General features: G+C 45.7%; 2 protein-coding genes across 2 annotated transcripts in view; one reads left to right on the forward strand and one right to left on the reverse strand.

The window, feature by feature from the left end:
- Positions 1-6,429, reverse strand: part of RAD51AP2 (RAD51 associated protein 2) — a 180,620-nt gene extending 174,191 nt beyond the window's left edge. The window contains exon 1 of the mRNA XM_083178575.1: positions 6,272-6,429. The gene's annotated coding sequence lies outside the window, so the exon portion shown is untranslated. The remainder of the gene's footprint in view (positions 1-6,271) is intronic.
- Positions 6,430-10,183: 3,754 nt separating this feature from the next.
- Positions 10,184-21,149, forward strand: part of VSNL1 (visinin like 1) — a 136,224-nt gene continuing 125,258 nt past the window's right edge. Inside the window, exon 1 of the mRNA XM_083178576.1 lies at positions 10,184-10,417. The gene's annotated coding sequence lies outside the window, so the exon portion shown is untranslated. The remainder of the gene's footprint in view (positions 10,418-21,149) is intronic.

Raw genomic sequence — 21,149 nt, forward strand, 5'->3', positions numbered from 1 at the left:
ACAGGCAGAGCCCCCATATAACAGGCAGAGCCCTCCCAATATACGTTATAACAAGCAGAGCCTTTGTTACATGCTACCCCAGACAGAGCGCCTGTTACACGCTACACCCCGTTACACACATTACAACATGTAGAGCCACCATTAGATGTATCGCCAAGCAGAGCTCCCCGCTACAAGTCACGCCAGGCAGAGTCCCCGTTAGACGTTATGCCAGGCAGAGCCCCGTTACATGCTATGCCAGGTAGAACCTCTGTTATGCCAGGCAGAGCCCCTGTTACATGCTATGCCAGGTAGAGCCCCATTACACACAACACTCCATGTAGAGAAGGAGAGAGAGCTATACAGACAGAGAGAGAGAGAGAGAGAGGTGGGGGGAGGGAGAGTATTACCTGATTCCAGCAGCTCCAGCGGCTCTGCCGAGGAGCAGGAACATCTCAGCATTAAGCCCCGCCTCCAAATACCCATGAATTGTGGAACTTGTGCCGCTGCACTTCAGGAAAATGGAGGAGGGGGAGTGGAACAGCGATGATGCTGCCCCCCATGGCTGTGTGCGAAACAATACTCACACACAGCTAGTTCCAGCCCTGGGTTTATGTACTAAAGGTCAATTTTCATCAATGAAAGTTGACCTACAGAAAACAATGTTATGATTCAGCGGCTTAAACACATATTAACAAATAGACTGTTTTTAAAATTTACTTTAAATGCTACTGGATTAAAAAAAAAAAAAAAAAAGTGGCCTTTCAAAAATATACCCCAGAGGTTGCTTATTTTTGCATTGTTAGTTTTTCTGTTTTCTTTAGAATGGGTGTGGCTATACCTCCCAGATTTGGTCATACCCCCTCAGTGCCCTTTCGATGTCTCTATTGCCTGGAATGTGTAGCTGTGGTCATCATATAAAAGGACACAGTTATAATGTATGCTTTTTTTTATTATACATGCTCCAGGGCTGATGTCCTCTACATCACAGCAGGATAACAGCCAACTGGGTCAAGTGCAATGTAGGCTGCCAATTCTCATACTGAGCGTCTTCATAAAGCTGCTTTATCAGCCTGTGTCCCAAATACAGCAGGAATAGAAAGTGTTATTTCTTTTTTTGTACACTGAGGGCGTGATGTATCAAACTGACAGAGAATATTTACTTACTTAATGGCTGCTCACTCCAGGCGAGTGCAGCCAAGTTGCAGAGGAGGGGGCATGGAAGACGCGGTCCAGGGTGTGGAGATGCAATTGCATCATTGTAGCTCCGCCCTCACTTTATAGCCCCGCCCTCACTCAATGGCCACATTCCTGACATTGTAAAGCAAGGGGTGGGGCTAAGATGCAATTTGCGTGAATAGAGAGGGGGTGAGTAGATAGAACGGGTGTGGCCGGAAGGGGGTATAGAAGGCAGGAGACTATTTAACGATCACCTTCTTTTTGGGAAAAATAATCTTCATTGCAGCTGAGCAGATATATGTGTGTGGCTGCAGGAGATGAGATGTGTGGCTGCACACTACATAGATCTGCTCAATCGCAATGCTGAATATTTTTCTACAAAGTGGCATCATTGATAATCTGAGCAGAGCTATGATGACAGAATGTCCGTTGCATGTACGCTGCTGGATCTTTACAAATGTGTGTACCAATTACAGTCGCAGGCTCAGACACGCCCCTAAAACGGTCATGACACCCCCGTTTTTTGTAGCCACCACTGTAACTTTCAAACAGCGCTCATTACTTGTCACTCGTTTTTTAAATAAATCAGCTATTGTTAATTAAACAAAGCGCGTGCACTGTGCAATACTTATGCAGGCGCAGTAAAATAAAAACTCTCTCAACTGCACAAACATTGGGCTCTTTGTTCTATGCTATTGTGTATGAGTAAGCCCCTATTCATAAATATGTTCTGTGTAATTTTTCTATAGCTTGTAGATTCAGTTACTTAAGCCAATTGCAGCCTTAGCAATAGCGACACCTGCTGGCTGAGATCAGCCAGGTCACTTGAACGCTACATCCACTACATCCAACAGGGTTCTTGCCACATTGGGGCTGAGGCAGCTACGGCCACTATTGCATGACGTGTGACAATTGGAGTATGTGCAAAGTTGTGTGCAAGTGATCTGCACCAGCAGCATTTGCACCAGCAGCATTTGCACCAGGCTACATTGCACATACACTATATACACTTACACCATATTTAACACCTGTTTTTCTTGCAGAATACACATTGGAGAATACACATTACTAAGCAAAATACGGTAGGAATTGGCGTATTCGTATTCAGTGGTATTCGTATTCGGGCACGTATTCGTATTTTTGTAATTTACTAATGTGAAATAGCGTTAGTATTTTGTATCTTCCGATCATAACAACTCGTTGTATTTGTATTTTTACAAAGATACGAATTAGTACGCCATTGAAAGATTATGCCTTGAATTTTACATTACTACAATGTAATTTTTAAATTTACTATCAAGCCGTATTTCAAAATACGAACGTATATTAGGCGTATTGTAGTACAAGTTGTATATAAATATGCCAAAAAAGACACCTTCATTTGCAGGTGTATTTCACAAAATCAGACTTTCAGAAGGGGTTAATGACTATGCTGCTGTGTGCTGATCTCGGCAATGTAAGGATTAATAGTGAATTAAATGCTTTGCCACCATCAATTAACCTCCTATTCATTGTTGTCATAATTAATTCCTTAGGAATCCTGTCTATTACGCAAGTGGTCACCTAGTATCCACAATGTAAGCACTTCTGTAGGTAAAGTAATATAACCCGGTACGCCATAGCACCTATCCTGGCTGAAGTTTTCTCTCCACACCCCCTCTGGCACCCAGGGCCGGCGACAGGGTGGATCAAGGGGGACATGTGTGAAGGGGCCCCGGTGATCTGGAGGGCCCCAGAGCCCGGCCGGGGCCTGTCTGTGTGTTACCCCCATTGGTGCGTGTCTGTGCTGGCTGGCTCAGCTCACTGTGATTTGTGATCCCAGCCTGTGTGCGCCGCCGCCCCCGCGTATCTCCTGGCTGTCTCTGGCACAGCGGTGATTGACACTCACAGTGTCCGCCGTCCCAGCCTAGGTCACAGCCGATCAGCGCCCACCGTCCCCGGGTCTCTCCAGTCTCCTGTCGGCTGCTGCAGCGGTGATTGACCGGTCGCAGCCGCTCAGCGCTCGGAGGCTGAGCCTGAGTCGGCTGTCTCCTGGCTGCCCTGCGCACTGCAAGGATCTTAATGCGCATACGCGGCACACCAAATCCACACTGTGGCTGCTTTTGGTGTCCGGCCCTGGCTGCTGCTGCCTGCTGTGTGGTCCTGCGGAGATTCCACTCAGAGAGTACATTGGAGAAGTGTAAAAGGCCCCATCCAGATCCTCAATGGTAGAGGTAAGGATTAAGGACAAGGAGGGAGGGACTGGGAGCTGCCTGGAGCTCATCTCAGAGACAGCCAGGCTTGGCCCACTCTTAACACATGGGCTTGAAGGGCAGTTGCACTAGGGCTCCAAAATGTTAAGGGTCCAAAAGCTTGCCGCCCCCGTTGGCCCCCTAATTGCAGTAATTATAGACCCCCCCACTACTGTACCGCCGACACCTCCACATGACAGGTCAGGGGAGGGGGGGGGGGGGGCAGAAATATCAGTGTAAAGGGCCCCAAGATTCCTGTTTCTATTTCTACCACGGGGCAGATGTATTAAGCCTGGTGAAGTGATAAAGTGGAAGGTGATAATGCACCGGCCAGTCAGCTCCTAACTGTCAAGTTACAGACTGGGATTGAAAAATGTCAATGAGGAGCTGATTGACTGCTGCATTATCAAGTTCCACTCTATAACTTCGTCTGGCTGCCTTCACTGTGGCGCACATCAGAGCCGCATACCTCCCAACTTTGTTATTCCCCAAATCATGACCTGCCGCACCGAAGGCAGGGCAGTCCTAATAAAGGGGATGGGTGGGGTCATCCTCTGGTAAAGGGGGTGTGGCCTAGTGCAGTGACCCCCGTTTTTAGCATTTTCGGGTCGTGCCCAGGGATTGTCAGTCCCTGGCTTCCTCTGTTCTCTCCCTCCCTGCATTGAAGAGATGCTGTGTGCAGAGCAGAGCAGAAGTGATCTTCCCATCTGCCCCCCCCCCCCCCCGTTGGACATTACAAGCCTTGGGAGGGGCGCAGGACAGTATCCAAATACAATGGGAGATATAGAGCCGGATTAGGGCTCAGGGGGTCTGTGTGCTTAAGACAAGAGCTGGGGGGGGGGGGGGTGTCCTTATAGACCCATGGCACACACAGCATGCATACACCCAACACACATATACACATCATGCACACACACAAAATGAACAGTATACATACATACATACATACATAATACACACAGCATACATACATAACACATGGCATACATACATAATACACAACATACATACAGTACCTTTCATACACAACACACATATACAACATAGAGCATACATACATACACAACACACATACAACATACATACATACATGTATACAACATATAGCATACATACATACATACATACATACATACACAACACAAAAATATATGAAAAAAATCTGTTCATAAGTTAAGTTTGAGTTTGATCCCTCTTTTTATCCATGGAAATTGGTACAACATGGTCACATATATAGGTGCATGACCACATGTAGAGGGGTGTGGCAACACCTCATATATACGTAGCCACGCCCCCACCAGAGGACGGATATTAATTTTAATACGGTACCCACTTGAGCTGCTCCATCACCCGAGTCCTGCGCCACCAGTCAGTCCAGATCAAAGGGTGCACAGGAAGCGTGCGGGACGGGTGCGCAGGCAGCGTGCTGACATCATGCGATGCTTGAACGCTGGCTGCCGGGGCGCCGCGCTAGGCACCTTTTGGGAATGGGAGCAGCCGCACTGGGACACAATTACCCCCACTGGGCCGGGCCCCATCCGTCCATGAGTCATCGCCTGCTGCCACCGCCGGAGGAAATCGGTACATCGGTACATTTGGATTTTAGCCGGTACAGTCCGTTAAAAAACGGTACTGTTCCGGCTAAAACGGTACAGTTGGAGGGTATGCATACTGTATGCTAGTGTCATATAACTTGACTGTATTATAGAGGGGATTTTTCATTAAATCTTTCCAGACATAGGAAAACCCTAACGCATACAACACTTATTTTAATTTCATGTTTAGCCTACTTTTCCCTTTGAGAAAGATGTGCAAAATATCCGCTAAAAATGCCAGCTTTGCTTATATTTGTTATAAATAGAAAATGTTGTGCAAAAAAAAAGATTATATTTCCTATATAAGTTAAGCGTTACAGGTCATTATGATAAATAAAAATGTTTGCTTGCCAATTTTCACACCAATGATGACAAAATCACTTGGCTCAAAATCACAAACTCAAAGGTTTACGCAGCAAGCCGTAACTATGCTTTGGGTTCTTTAACTTTGATTGATGCCATTATCAGCCAATGAGGATCCCCCAACATCCCAAGAGTAAAACAAATGTTCTAGATGTTGGGTCAAGAAAAGGTTTGTGGTTGCCCTATGGCAACAGTAGATTTTTTGAGCCTGGTTTAGAACTGGGGCTTGCCTTCACTATATCAGCTAGACTACGAAAGATGAGCCACACTCATCCTCCGCAGTGGCAATTATAGTGTAGCCACACCCCCCTGAAAAAAACAAACACTAATCTTGTCCCCACAGGTATTAGGGTCAGATGCACTAAGCTTAAAAAGTGATAAACTGGAGAGTGATAAACAGCCAGCCAATCAGCTCCTGTCTGCCATGTCACAGGCTGTGTTTGAAAAAAGTCAGGTAGGAGCTGATTGGTTGGCTGTTAATCACTCTCCATTTTATCACTTTTGAAGCTTAGTGCATCTGGCCCTTAGTCTGTGAAACAAAATTTATTGTACATCGCTGTTCCCAGATCGCCTCATTCGCACCGTTTATCTTACACAAAGATGTTCACTGTGTCTGCACAGATCTGTATTTCCTACCTAGTAACAAGTGATGCTTTCTGCTGGAATGATTTTCTTTGTGGGTGCCCTAATGGGCCCTACACACGGAGCGATGGTCAGCCACTTTCTGAGCGATTTACATAATGGCTCAGAAAGTGGCTATCACTGTGTGTAGCTCACACAGCGATAGGAATGCGCGGCCCCGCTGGACCGTGATTCAGAACCACCCTGCTGGTTATGATCGCTCAGAAGGCCCACACAACTCTGCATGTGTGGTGGCCCTTGAGCGATCACTGCAGCCGCCGAGAAGCCGCCGGATCTGCTCGCCTTGCCGATGGCTTCTCCCCTACTCCTCGCTGCTCTCCGGCTGGCAGACGCAGGCTCTCCCCGGGCAGCTCGGCATCCTCCAGGACCAATGGAGGAGAAGGTAGTGCGGCACTGCAGCTTCTCGGCCAGCGGGCGGGAGGGCGCACAGCGGCTAGTGACGCTCTCCAGCTTCCCGGCATCCAGGGATAGGGCAGCAAGGAGGAGCCACCTGGAGAGAGGGGGAGAGCTTAGCCAAATTCTCCCCAGCAGCCAGTCCTCTGCCTCGGCTCCAGCTGGTGCATTCTCCTCCTGCCACTTCATTCTGTGTGGAACTACAAGTCCCAGTGGGGGCGCAACAAGCGTGGTTTAGCTGGGAGGGGATACAGGTGGGTGGAACCCCCCCTATATCACCAACATTCATATGTTTGGGGGGGGGGGAGGGACACTATAGCACCAACGTTAAATTTTTTGGTACTCTTTACTTAGCACGGCGCCCATCGCGGCCATCACGGGCATTGAATGCACTAAAAAATCGGGTGCGACGCGACCGACGCGATGCCCGCGATTTCCCATAGGGAACAATGTTAAATGTCTCAATTGACCCGATTTTCCTGTTCAATGCCTCAATTGACCCGATTTTTCCATAGGAAACAATGTTAAATGGCCCACAGAGGCCAAATAGGCACCCTGAAGTGTGAAATGGCCCCAATAATTGTTAACGCCACTCCACGATCAATGTGTTTACCTGTGAAGGTATCGGCGTCCCCTCGCGGGGCTCGCTGCGCTTGCCTTGCTTCGGGCTTGGTGGCACGCTGCGCTTGCCACACTATTCTATTCTCAACTCCACGCCGACGTGGATAGTGGGGGTATGAAAAGGTCGTAGGACGCGTACCGCTGCCCCTCGCGGGCTCGCTGCGCTCGCCACGCTTCGGGTTGACGTTGATCGTGGGGTGGCGTTAACAATTGTGGAGGCCATTTCACACTTCAGGGTGGCTATTTGGCCTCTGTGGGCCATTTAACATTGTTTCCTATGGAAAAATCGGGTCAATTGAGGCATTGAACATGAAAATCGGGTCAATTGAGACATTTAACATTGTTCCCTATGGGAAATCGCGGGCATCGCGTCGGTCGCGTCGCACCCGATTTTTAGTGCATTCAATGCCCGCGATGCCAGCTATTTTTTTACCTGCGATGCCCACAATCAAAATCGTGGGCGCCGTGCTAGGTAAAGAGTACCAATTTTTTTGGGGAGGGGGAGGGTACACTGGCCACCAGTGTGTGTTTAACCCCACTGGTCACCAATGTTTTTAATATTCACCATCAGCCTGGTGCCCACTGCCCAGGGGCGCCAGGGACAGCCTCAGGCTTCAGCCTGGGCCAGTGGGGCCCTGGAAGGGGGGACCCCTTTATTGGGGGGGTAATGAATTGGCCGCAGGACCTTATATAATAATATGTGTTTCCCCGGCTGTGGCATTATCCTGATGGCTGTTTGAGCCCAATGCTGGTTTCCAAAATACAGGGGGACCCCTACTCCTTTTGTCCCCCATATTTTGTAAACTAGGACCTGTCCAAGAGCCCGGTGCTGGTTTCCAAAATACGGGGGACCCCTACTCCTTTTGTCCTTCGTATTTTGGGAACCAGGACCGGTCCAAGAAAAAAATCCCTAAAGTTGCCTAAACACTTTCTGTGAGAGATTTTAAATCTCTCATGCTGAATCTCCCATTATGAATCTCTGGCACAAATCTCCCTGTGTGTGGGCTCATTATCTGAGAGATTCAGTTTAAGGGAAATCTCTCATACTGAATCTCCTGTTATGAATCTCTGGCACAAATCTCTCCGTGTGTAGGGCCCTTAAGACTCAGAAATGTAACTGCTTACATTACTTTTTTCCCATTGAAATTGCATAGAAGAGACAAAAGTGTATATTTCTCCATTTTATTCTTTTAGAAAACATCTCAGCTAACACAACCACTTTAACCCAAACCACATGACCACTATAACCCACACCACATGACCACTATAAACCATGCCCCATGACCACTATAACCCACACCACATGACCACTATAACCCACACCACATGACCACTATAACCCACACCACATGACCACTATAAACCATGCCCCATGACCAATATAACCCACACCACATGACCACTATAACCCACACCACATGACCACTATAACCCACACCACATGACCACTATAACCCACACCACATGACCACTATAAACCATGCCCCATGACCAATATAAACCACACCACATGACCACTATAAACCATGCCCCATGACCAATATAAACCACACCACATGACCACTAGAAACCATGCCCCTTGACCAATATAAACCACACCACATGACCACTTAAACCCACACCACATGAACATTATAACCCACACCACATGACCACTATAAACCACACCACATGACCAATATAAACCACACCACATGACCACTATAAACCACTCCACATGACCAATATAAACTAGGCCACATGACCACTTTAACAACTCCACATGACCAATATAAACTAGGCCCAGACATCATATGGCTTCCAAAAATCTTATAATGTCTCTGAATAAACCCCTGTGTAGTTAGTTCCCTGGATGTTATACCACATACTGTGCGACTGCACCTCTATGATAAGAAACATTGTGCATAATTCAGTATGAGCAGTAGTTTTTGCGAATAATCGGGTGACATCACGTGCCACCATGAAAATGGTTCATGCAGGACTTCGTTGCCAGGCCCCCTAACGCTGTATTGCCCCTCCCCTCTGCCATCACTCAAACATTGATCGCACACTTTGCGCATTGTGCATGTGTACTGCAACAGCTGCCCGGACCCCTAACACTGCATTGCCCCTCACCCTGCCGTAACTCAAACTTAAATTGTGCAGTTTGAGCTTTGTGCATGTGCATTGTAGCAAATGCGCACGCACAGAAATAAAAAAATCGGTACTTGTTTCCTAGCACGGCGCCCAACGCATTGCATACCATAAGGCATACGTTGGTATGCGATGCGATGGCAGCCGATGTTATACAATTTTAAATTGTATACCATCGCATTGTAAGCCATTGTATGCCATATACAATGGTATACGATTTAAAATTGTATAAGCACCCTAATGGGTGTTTTCAATGTTAAATGTGCCCCCTATAATATAAATAATTGTATAAGCACCGTAATGGGTGCTTACAATGTTAAAAGCACCCCCACACCACCCGTACTATCAACGCCAACCCGAAGCGTGGCGAGCGCAGCGCGCCCGCGAGGGGCGGTGGTACGCGTCCTCCGACCTTTTCATACCCCCACTATCCACGTCGGCATTGAGTTGATTTTATATAGTGTGGCGAGCGGACGCGGAATACATGTAAAGTAATGATGGGAGTGGAACGACAAAAGGGAGCTGGGGGTAGGTGAAGAACATATGAAGTGACAGGTGAGAATGATACAAGAATGGTCCTAGGGAAGTGGCCATCCCACTGCTATTAGGATATTGGGTGGGTGCCCCCTTATTGGATGCCCCCTTAAACCCCCCCCCTTGGTTCGTGTGTGTGTGTGTGTCTTTATGTGCATTGTGCTACAGTACCAGCCACTGTACACACTGTGCAAGAGACATGTACATACTGAATGACAAACAGAATCAATTCTATGTAAGTGCTGTGACAATGGCACACTGCAACTAATTGGGATTGAAAAAGCACATCCTAAGTTAAGTATATACTGTATATACTATACTCCAGCGATGCCCTGCATCATGCATGGTGTTACATGTGTGCAGGCACAGAGCATGATAGTGCACGTCTAGGAGAGGCAGACTGCAGCAGCTACTATAGGGGTCCTCCTCGGTGGGGAGGAAAGGTGGGCACTGCCGGGAGAGAAGGTGTGGAAGAGGCTGAGGACAGGAGGAGGAGGAGGGAGACTGATGAGAGGAGAGGCTGCTGCTGCTGCTGTGTGCCCCGCGCCTGCGCTCTGCGGCACCAGGGAGCCCTGATTTTGTCCGGGATTCCCAATTCTGCTGCACAGACCGGAGCTTGTGCTGCAGCCGCCTGAAGAGGGACATCAGCACGGCCAGGGTCATCACCCTCCAAACCCCGACACCGACCCTCCCTCCAGGCGGCCAGAGGGGTCTCCATTGTCCTTCCAGCAGGTGAATCCGGAGAATGTAAGTGCCAATCATTGTACAGATGCTGCTGTGTGCAATATACTGAATACTGTACTGTATACCATATACTGTATAATGCTGTGCAATGTGTAATGCTACTATACTGTATGCCATATACTGTATAATGCTGTGCAATGTGTAATGCTACTATACTGTACTGTATACCATATACTGTATAATGCTATGCAATGTGTAATGCTGCTGTACTGTATGCCATAATGTATAACTCTAAAATACTGTATGCAACATACTACTGCACTTTATGCACTATATAATGCAGCTGCACTTTATGCACTGTATAATGGTGCTGTACTTTATACACAGTATAATGCTGCTGTACTATATGCACTGTATTGTACTACACTTTATGCACTGTATAATGCTGATGTACTAAATGCAGTGTGTAATGTTGCTGTATTATATGCACTGTATAATGCTGCTGTACTATATGCACTGTATTTTACTGCACTTTATGCACTGTATAATGCTGATGTACTAAATGCAGTGTGTAATGTTGCTGTATTATATGCACTGTATAATGCTGCTGTATTATATGCACTGTGTAATACTACTGCACTTTATGCACTGTATAATTCTGCTGTACTACATGCAGTGTGTAATGCTGCTGTATACAGTGTTTAATGTATGTGGTGTGTACTGCTGCAATGTGTATGTAATGTGTTATGGGGCTATGTTCAGTGTACTGTATTATATGCAGTATAATGTTGCTGTATCAGTTTATAATGCTACTGTATAAATTGTATAATGCTGCTGTATGTAGTGTGTAATGCTGCTGTATGCAGTATGTAATGCTGCTATATGCAGTGTGTAATGCTAATTTATGCAGTGTATAATGCTGCTGTATGCAGTGTGTAAAGCTGCTGTACATTATCTAGTGTGTAATGCTGCTGTATGTAGTGTGTAATGCTGCTGTATGCAGTGTATAATGCTGCTGTATGCAGTATGTAATGCTGCTGTATGCAGTGTGTAATGCTAATGTATGCAGTGTATAATGCTGCTGTATGCAGTGTATAATGCTGCTGTAAACAGTGTGTAATGCTGATGTCTGCAGTGTGCAGTATGTGTAATTCTACTGTATGCAGTGTGTATTGCTGCTGTATGCAGTTTGTAATGCTGCTGTGTACAGTATGTGTAATTATGTTGCATGCAGTGTATAATGTTATGTATGCAGGGTATAATGCTGCTGTATACACACGTGTAATGCTGCTATATGCAGTGCATTATGTTGCTCTATGTAGTGTGTGTGTATACAGTGTGTAATACTGATGTATACAATGTGTATAAAGCTGCTGTATGTAGTGTGTAATGCTGCTGTATGCAGTGTGTAATGCTGCTGTATGTAGTGTGTAATGCTGGTGTATACAGTGTGTAATTCTGCTCTATGTAGTGTGTGCATACAGTGTGTAATGCTGATGTATACAATGTGTATAAAACTGCTGTATGTAGTGTCTAATGCTGCTGTATGTAGTGTGTAATGCTGGTGTATGCAGTGTGTAATGCTGCTGTATGTAGTGTGTAATGCTGGTGTATGCAGTGTGTAATGCTGCTGTATGTAGTGTGTAATGCTGGTGTATGCAGTGTGTAATGCTGCTGTATGTAGTGTGTAATGCTGCTGTATGCAGTGTGTAATGCTGCTGTATGCAGTGTGTAATGCTGCTGTATGTAGTGTGTAATGCTGGTGTATGCAGTGTGTAATGCTGCTGTATGTAGTGTGTAATGCTGGTGTATGCAGTGTGTAATGCTGCTGTATACAGTGTGTATAAAGCTGCTGTATGTAGTGTGTAATGCTGGTGTATACAGTGTGTAATGCTGCTGTATGTAGTGGGTAATGCTGATGTATGCAGTGTGTAATGCTGCTGTATGCAGTGTGCAATGCTGCTGTATACAGTGTGTAGTGCTGCTGTATACAGTGTGTACTGCTGTTGTATGTAGTGTGTAATGCAGCTGTATGCAGTGTGTAATGCTGCTGTACAAGCAGTGTATAGGGCACACTGCAGATACTAAGTGGGAGGGGGGTCCCTGGCACAGTAAATAAAAGCAAAGTGCCCTCTATCCACAGATGTCATATTTCTCTGCTTGTGTTGAGGGGTCCATGATTTAGTTAAGAATAAAATCTCATTTGTCACATACGGTCACTTTCTGACACGGAGAGCACATCTAGAGCTTCAGCAATCAAAGCTGCCCTACAAATATATGTTTGTATACTCCCCACCCCATAAACTGGATCATTATGGGAATAGGCTGATTCAATGGAGCTTGCCCTCCGCTGCAGTGGTGTATAATGCAGTGCACATTATTAGTAAATCAGTGGGAGGTTGCCCTGCAGTGTGCCTTCCTAGAATCATTTTGTACCTATAATAAGCGTGCATGCATCTACTGCACAGTATTACTTGGGCCAGATGTAAACATCGGATTGGTATAAGGAATGCAACAACAATAGTGTGTAGATGTGCTGTGTGTTTATTTGAGAATGTGTAATATAAATAGATATCTTTCTATTTATATGTCATTGATTTGCCATGTGTAGAACAGATACATCCCATTCATTGGGGTGGTACATGGCATCAGCATGTGATCTGCTCACCGTATGTTGCAGCATGCAGTTCTGTAACGTGATGATACACAGCAATGTGGCTGCTAGTGATGGGCACTTTGTCTCTTCTAGTTATGTGCATTATAATCATTGACATTGGGCTACTGCAGACGTGTGAAGCCAAGGTCATAGCAATGTTAACCCTTCGTGCTTAGGAAGGTCTCCGACGCAAAGCAATGTTATCCCTTCATCCTTAGAAAAGCCAACGACGCAAAGTTAAGGTTCCGTCATAAAGCCTGTTTGCAGTTTGTATGACCGCTATACGCTGCTGTTTGCCCCACGTGCCCATTACTACGGTATACAAGTCTTTTTTATTATTGGTCTTGCGGTTTTGTGACGTATCCTTGCTTTTATTATTCTGCAGATAGTAAATAATGGCTGTATAATTGTTGTCTGGACATCGTAACTGTGTTACGTGGCTCTTAATGGTCCAATAAATACAATCAGAGAGCCATATGGTGCTGTGGTATTATGGAATGAGACACAATGCAGATAAACACAATTACATCCTCCTGACCTGATAAAATAGCATCTTGGATGTATCCAGCAATGTGACCATGTCCTATGATTTCTAATGGTTAATCTCTGATTTCAGGTTCTGTTTCCCAGCTGGAATTCTATATTTCTTTGTGCTTTTTTTAAAAATGTTGAGTTTTCCTTCGTCTCGTCTGACAAAATGCATATATGTGAGCGATCTGATTAGGATGTAAGTCATGTACGCTCAAATAGCTATACTCTGACGATCATATTAGTCCCTTGCATGTGTTTATCTGTGTTCCCCCGGAGACTGAGTAGCGATCTTCTGTTCCTTGGAAGGAAATGTGACAAGGAAATGACCTCTGAACAATTTTAAGGTTTTTAGAAAGTCCTTGGTATAGCATTTGTCTGCATAGAGCTGACAGCAGTCAGAATAATAGTGGTGCCTTGTTCTACCTCCTCTGCAGGATGCCTGGTGCTGCAGTGTCCCCACACTGCAATGTATGTCACTCATATAGAAAACTCTAATGTTCAGACACCTATAGGATCATCTGTCTACCAGGGGGGATGTTTAGAGGAATCAGGCATCTAGAACATCGGACCCCTTAAGGTGTTGTAACATAAACATTTGGGACTTATTGGCTTAATACTGTAGTTATTATTATAGTGCAAGCAGGAAGCAGTGTAACAATATTTGCATTTATGAAGAAGAATTTCAGCTGCTATTTCAGGAAGTAATATAATCCCTACATGTATTTGGCACACGCCGCGGTATAGTTGGATGTCTATATGGCGAGTTTGGCAGCGAAGCCCTCCCGTCGCAGAGGACAGACACAAAGAAGAAATTTCAATGTCTGCAAAATGTACTGTTTGCCTGGACCCCTCTGCTCACTGTATACTAATAGGTTTGTTTAAACGATGATATTTATTTATGCTAATGAGGCCAGATCTCGTTGAACTGTTGCTGCCCCCACTGGGGCTTTTGCGACATTGCTAGCACCAACTTTGATTTTAATTGGTCAATGCAGATGAAACACAGGCCTCATGCTGTAGCTAGTAACATAGTCATACTGCAGTATTGGGGTAGATTTATACCCCTTTTACACCGCCGCAAAACCCCGGGTCTTTAGCGGGTCAGACCCGGGTCAGCGGCGGTGTAAATGGGACACACCGTGTCCCTTTACACAGGACTTCTACCCAGGTCCTGACCTGGGTAGAGGGCAGTGTAAATGGGTACGCCGACCCGGCTCCCATTTACATCAATGGGGGACATACAACCTGCGGACCGCTGCGTCCGCAGGTTGGACGGGGGGGCACAGACAGCCTGCGCTGCGGTCTGCTATACTCTGCAGACAGCAGCGGCGGCAGCGGAGGAGGTGAATGGATGCCTGTATGCGGCATCCATTCACCTCCCGGACAAGGGCTGGGGGGTGCACGGGGGCGCCGGTGTAAAAGGGACAAAACGCCGGGTCGCACCCGGCTTGAAGTTGGGTCCAAAAACCCGGGTGTGACCCAGCGTTTTGGTATAAAAGGGGTATAACTAAGTAGGGGGTCTATTGGACATGGGTTGTTGCTCATAGCAACCAATCAAATTATACTTCTTAATTATGTAGCACCTTCTAGAAGATAATTGATAGAATCTGATTGGTTGCTATGGTGGTGGTGACTAGTACAGAAACACACCTCTTTCCTGATGGCTTTTGTAATAAGTGGACTGTAGACTTTAAAAACAGACTTTGTGGGTAGTATACACCTCACCACCACTTACAAGGCTCTCTCCTCCTCCACTGCTCCTTACCTCTCTTCACTGATCTCTATCCACACTCCATCCCGTCCTCTTCGCTCTGCCGCCGACCGCCGCCTGACCTCTCACCTAATCACCTCCTCCCACTCCCGTGTCCAAGACTTCTCTCGCGCTGCCCCTATGCACTGGAACAACCACCCGCCACCCATCAGGCTTTCTGATTCCCTTACCTCCATCAAGCGCTCTCTCAAAACCCACTTCTTCTTCCGACTAGCCTATCCCTCCTCCTCCTAACCTCTTCGCTCCTCCTATCCTGCCTACCCTACCCCTCCATCTGTTCCCATCCGTTCCTACTTATTCTATTGTTTTTTGTTCGTCCACCCACCTCCTTTTAGTCTGTTAACTCTTATGAGTAGGGCCCTCCTTCCTCACCTACTCACCCTACCTCTTTACCTCACCTGGTGCTTATTTTAGTTCTACCAGCTATACCCCTATTTTATCAACACACCCTGTACGTTACCTTGTAATTTGTTTGTTGTTTGCTATGTATGGCACTGCGGACACTTTGTGGCACCTTATAAATAAACAAACTTCTACTACTAATACTACTATACAAATTGGTGACTGGTATAAAAAAAATTGGTGAATAAAGAGAAAAGCAGTCCTTGGTCCTGGTGGTTAGGGTTAAACCTCAGACACCGGTCGCTGTATAACAGAGATCCCGCTCCTAGTGGTTAGGGTAAAGTGCAGAACCTTATTCTGGTGGTTACGGTAAAAAGCAGAGCCTGATTCTGGTGGTTACGGTAAAAAGCACAACCTGATTCTGGTGGTTAGGGTAAAAAGCAGGATCCGATTCTGGTGTCTGGGGTAAAAAGCATAACCGTATTCTGGTTGTTAAAGTAAAAAGCAGAACCTTATTCGGGTGGTTACAGTAAAAATCAGAATCTGATTCTGGTGGCTGGGGTAAAAGCAGAACACAATTTTGGTGACTAGGAGGAAAAACACAACCTGATTCTGGTGGATGGGGTAGAAAACACAACCTGATTCTGGTGGTTACGGTAAAAAACAGAACCTGATTCTGGTGGTTACGGTAAAAAGCAGAACCTGATTCTGGTGGTTATGGTAAAAAGCAGAACCTGATTCTGGTGGTTAGGGTAAAAAACACAACCTGATTGTGGTGGCTAGGGTCAAAAGCAGAACCTGATTCTGGTGGTTATGGTAAAAAGCAGAACTGGATTCTGGTGGTTATGGTAAAAAGCAGAACCTGATTCTGGTGGCTAGGGTAAAAAGCAGAACCTGATTCTGGTGGTTAGGGTAAAAAGCAGAACCTGATTCTGGTGGTTACGGTAAAAAGCAGAACCTGATTCTGGTGGTTAGGGTAAAAAACACAACCTGATTCTGGTGGCTAGGGTAAAAAGCACAACCTGATTCTGGTGGTTATGGTAAAAAGCAGAACCGGATTCTGGTGGTTATGGTAAAAAGCAGAACTGGATTCTGGTGGCTAGGGTAAAATGCAGATCCCAGTTCTGGTGGCTTTTGTAGAATACAGACCCTGGGCCCGATAACTGGTCCTCGTGGCTAGAAGAAAAAGCAGTCCTGGCAGCTTGAACAAAAACAGAATCTGATCTGCATGGCTAGTGTAAAAATCACATGCTGGTTTTGGTATAAATTGTAAAAAGCAGATCCCAAGTCCTAGTGGCTAGGGTAAAATGCCGGCCCCAGTTCTGTGACTAATATGCGAAGCAGGCCCCCTGTGGCTACCCTAAAAAGCAGTCACCAGTACCAGTGGCTAGGGTAAAAAGCAGACCCTTGGACCTCGTGGCTACTGTAAAAGAGCTACTGACTTATCACTGGGGATAGATTACCAATGATACTGCAGGCTATCAGTGTACACAGCAGTAACCGTAAAGCTCAACTGTGCTTATTAATAAATCCCCTATTGGTTCAAATTTCTGTCGAAAACTGGATACATGCTATCAGATTATCTGTCAAATCTTTCTGGTTGGAACAAAAATCTGGTAATGTGTGGGACCAAATGACAATTGACCATTTGCTCCCAAACACTGGGAAACAGACAAAAATGGACCTTCATACAAATCAGTTAAATCCATTCGATTTAGCCAATTTATCCGAATGTCAATTTTGCCCATTTTCTGGCTTTTGGGAGCAAATGGTTGATTGTCATTTGGAAAGAAGGAAAGATAGAGATGTGACAGTATAGTGAAAGGAAATACCTGTACATTGTAGTTAATATTTCCATAAATAAAGGCTAGTGACAAATAAACTGCGGCAATAGCTCAATGAACCTTTTACCAAATGCATACTTTTTATTACACTCCCCTGTGCACAATTGCCTCCGAGCTTCAAGAACTCTTTCCCTTTAAACTTTAAAGCCCCATACACCCTAGGGGATCCTGGCCACTGCCCACGGCTGCGGGTGGCCAATATTGAGTGTACACACTGGACGATATTGTTCAGTGATGTCTCTGGGACTCACTGAACACGAGGGTCGTTGGCTGTATAGCCAAGTTGACCTGCTTCTTCTGCCGATAACAGGGGTCGTTGAAGATGCGCAGAAGCGTGCATCATTATTGATATTGAGTGTACACACAAGAGGATATAGAAAAGATATTGCTCAGGAAGCCCGGAAGAAAAACTCAGGCAGACCCAGACGATTTCAGAGGACCTCTGACCTCAACCAGTTTCATCACAGCTGCCTAGTAAGTCCCTTGCACCCCTTAGCCACTGCATACACACGTGGGCAATATTTGAGTGATTGCAAATGGATTTGCATATTTTCACAAGGCTGCAATGCCATTTGCAGCCTTGCGCATGGGCGGGATTTCACTCTGGCGGGGCGGTGGCTATGTGATCGCATGGCTCTGCTTTTTAGCAGCCCTGCAATCCTGTCTTTATCAGGCCCTGTATACTCTAGTGCAGGGGTTCTCAAACTATTTTGCTCTGGGACCGAGACAATAAAAATAATTACAGGTCCCCAACAAGAAACTGCAGAAGGTCATCACATCACATGTGTGGTCAGCAGACAGCACATACATGGCAGCATTGCGGAGGCACAGAGTGATGGGAGGAGTCTAATATACCATAACCCATCACATCACACGTGTAGTCAGCAGACAGCACATACATGGCAGCATTGCGGAGGCACAGAGTGATGGGAGGAGCCTAATATACCATAACCCATCACATCACACGTGTAGTCAGCAGACAGCACGTACATGGCAGCATTGCGGAGGCACAACATGATGGGAGGAGTCTAATATACCATAGCCTATCACATCACACGTGTAGTCAGCAGACAGCACATACATGGCAGCATTGTGGAGGCACAACATGATGGGAGGAGCCTAATATACCATAACCCATCACATCACATGTGTGGTCAGCAGACAGCACATACATGGCAGCATTGCGGAGGAACAAAATGATGGGAGGAGCCTAATAAACCATAACCCATCACATCACATGTGTGGTCAGCAGACAGCACATACATGGCAGCATTGCGGAGGCACAACATGATGGGAGGAGTCTAATATACCATAGCCTATCACATCACATGTGTGGCCAGCAGACAGCACATACATGGCAGCATTGTGGAGGCACAGAGTGATGGGAGTAGTGTAATATACCATAACCCATCACATCACATGTGTAGTTAGCAGACAGCACATACATGGCAGCATTGTGGAGGCACAGAGTGATGGGAGTAGTGTAATATACCATAACCCATCACATCACATGTGTAGTCAGCAGACAGCACATACATGGCAGCATTGCGGAGAAACAAAATTATGGGAGGAGTCTAATATAACAGACAATTCAACAGATTTTTCAGACTCCTTGAATCACTGACTGAGATTAGAAAAGTCATCAACCTGATGGTCAGCAACATGGAGTCGTGACCCCATCCTGAGAAGGTCGGGACCCACAGTTTAAGAACCGCTGCTCTTGTGTGTATGGGGCTTTACAAGGCATCATGGAACCCCTTTTAATAGTAATGTGCGATTTGCTTCACCAGAAAAGCGAATTTGCAGGAATTTTGTGGATTTGAATCTAACTAAAACCCTGACCAGTTCCGCTCTGAATCCCGTTTTAGATCTTTGGAATTTGAATGACAAATAAGAATTTTGTGACTTGCATTACAAAAAGTACATGTTTTTATTGACTTTGTCAGTAAATTTGTCAAAAGCAAACATTTCTATTCATCATGATGACCAATAATTTTGACCTTATTTAGGAAATATAATCTTTTTTTTACACAACATTTTTTATTTTAATTTATAGAACACATGTGAGGGGCGCTGGCATTTTTAGCGGATATGTTGCGCATCTCTTACAGAGATGGTGGCCCTTATAGGGTTAAACCGAACCGACACCCATATCCAAACCAAAACGCAATGATACTGTGGAACCAAAGCACAGGGGTCCAGAACACGTCTCTGATATAAATTCCCATATGGGTGGTATGGTTTGTAAACATTTATGTGTATGTGTGTGTTTGGAGAGAGATAAAGTACCAGCCAATCCTCTTCTGTCATTTTACAGGTGAAATTAGCCCAAATCGTATAAGTATATGGGCATCTTTAGATTTTGGGGAGGTGTGTTCAAACTGAAATATAAATTGCAGTGTAAAAATAAAACAGCCAGTATTCACCCTGCACAGAAACAATATACAGTAACAGACCCAAATCTAACTCTCTCTCTGTTACATCTGCTCCACCTGCAGTGCACATTGTTTTGTCCATTTGCAAATAAATGACCCGATTCAAACCTGCTCCCTAGGCTGCGTATATATCTGCGGAACGCATGCCCACCACGTCCACCCAAATCCCCGTGCTGTGCATGTGTGCGCTTATACATACGCTCGCATGCGCCTGCAGAGAGGTAAAACCATACGATCGAATGATTTTTCCTCTGTTCGTTGTGAAAATTAAGAAAGGACTTACTGTTCATTTCAACGGTTTGTGATGAATTGGGGGCGGGCACTGACGTCACGTGACGTCATTCGCCCGCTCTGCGTCATTCTGCTCCGCCCTCCGTATCTATGGGCACGCCCTCTGCCTGTCACTTAGGCTGTGAGCGTCTGATGAATTTCTGATGATTTGCAGTTTTAGAATATCTGTGAATGAAGCGTATTTGTACTGGGTTATTGACACACTATCTGAGTCACGTTATAGTTGTGTGAGATGACTGACAGAAAGTGGCGGAAATGCGCTATTACTGAATAGACGGCACTTTCATTTGTTACCATTAACCAGCATCTAGTAAGGATCTAAAATCCATAACAAGAACGCAAAACTAAAAATACAATTCCAGATAAACGCGATTACACTTGACTCATAAACTGAGGCCTTGATTCACCACGGCTCCCTAAACAGCAAAGATTTGCTGTTTCGTGATATCTCTAATGCCGCCTGCCAGGCGAGCGAATGTAAGCCCCCCCCCGCCCCCACCGCTGCCGGCTATAAAATCCTGGGTGCAACCCATGCACAGTACCTTCACCATCGGCGTGAATGTTGGCATTGCGTCACTTAATGTGTTCCTCAGGACCAGGCACAAGGCCTTCTCCCTCCCTCATGGAAGCAATATCCTGCATTTGTGTTATCAAACTCCCCCAAAAAGGGAACTCTCATTTTTGAGTGGAGTTCTTCACAATGGATCTTTTCTGGCTGTTTGAGCTAACCCCAACATAAAGCCACACTCGTGTAAAAAGTAAGAACTTGTAATGGATGACAGCGAATAATGAACTGTTACAGTTATTTTCTACTGTGGCGGCCATCTTTTGCTGTAGTTTAATAACCTAAACTCATCTCCCGCTTCTCCTTTCCATATGGATGTTTACTGCATCAGAGAGCCAGGTTGTGCTAGTAGAAAACACC

This window comes from Crinia signifera, chromosome 3 (assembly GCF_055691185.1).
Source record: "Crinia signifera chromosome 3, ASM5569118v1, whole genome shotgun sequence".
NCBI classification, from domain to species: Eukaryota; Metazoa; Chordata; class Amphibia; order Anura; family Myobatrachidae; genus Crinia; species Crinia signifera.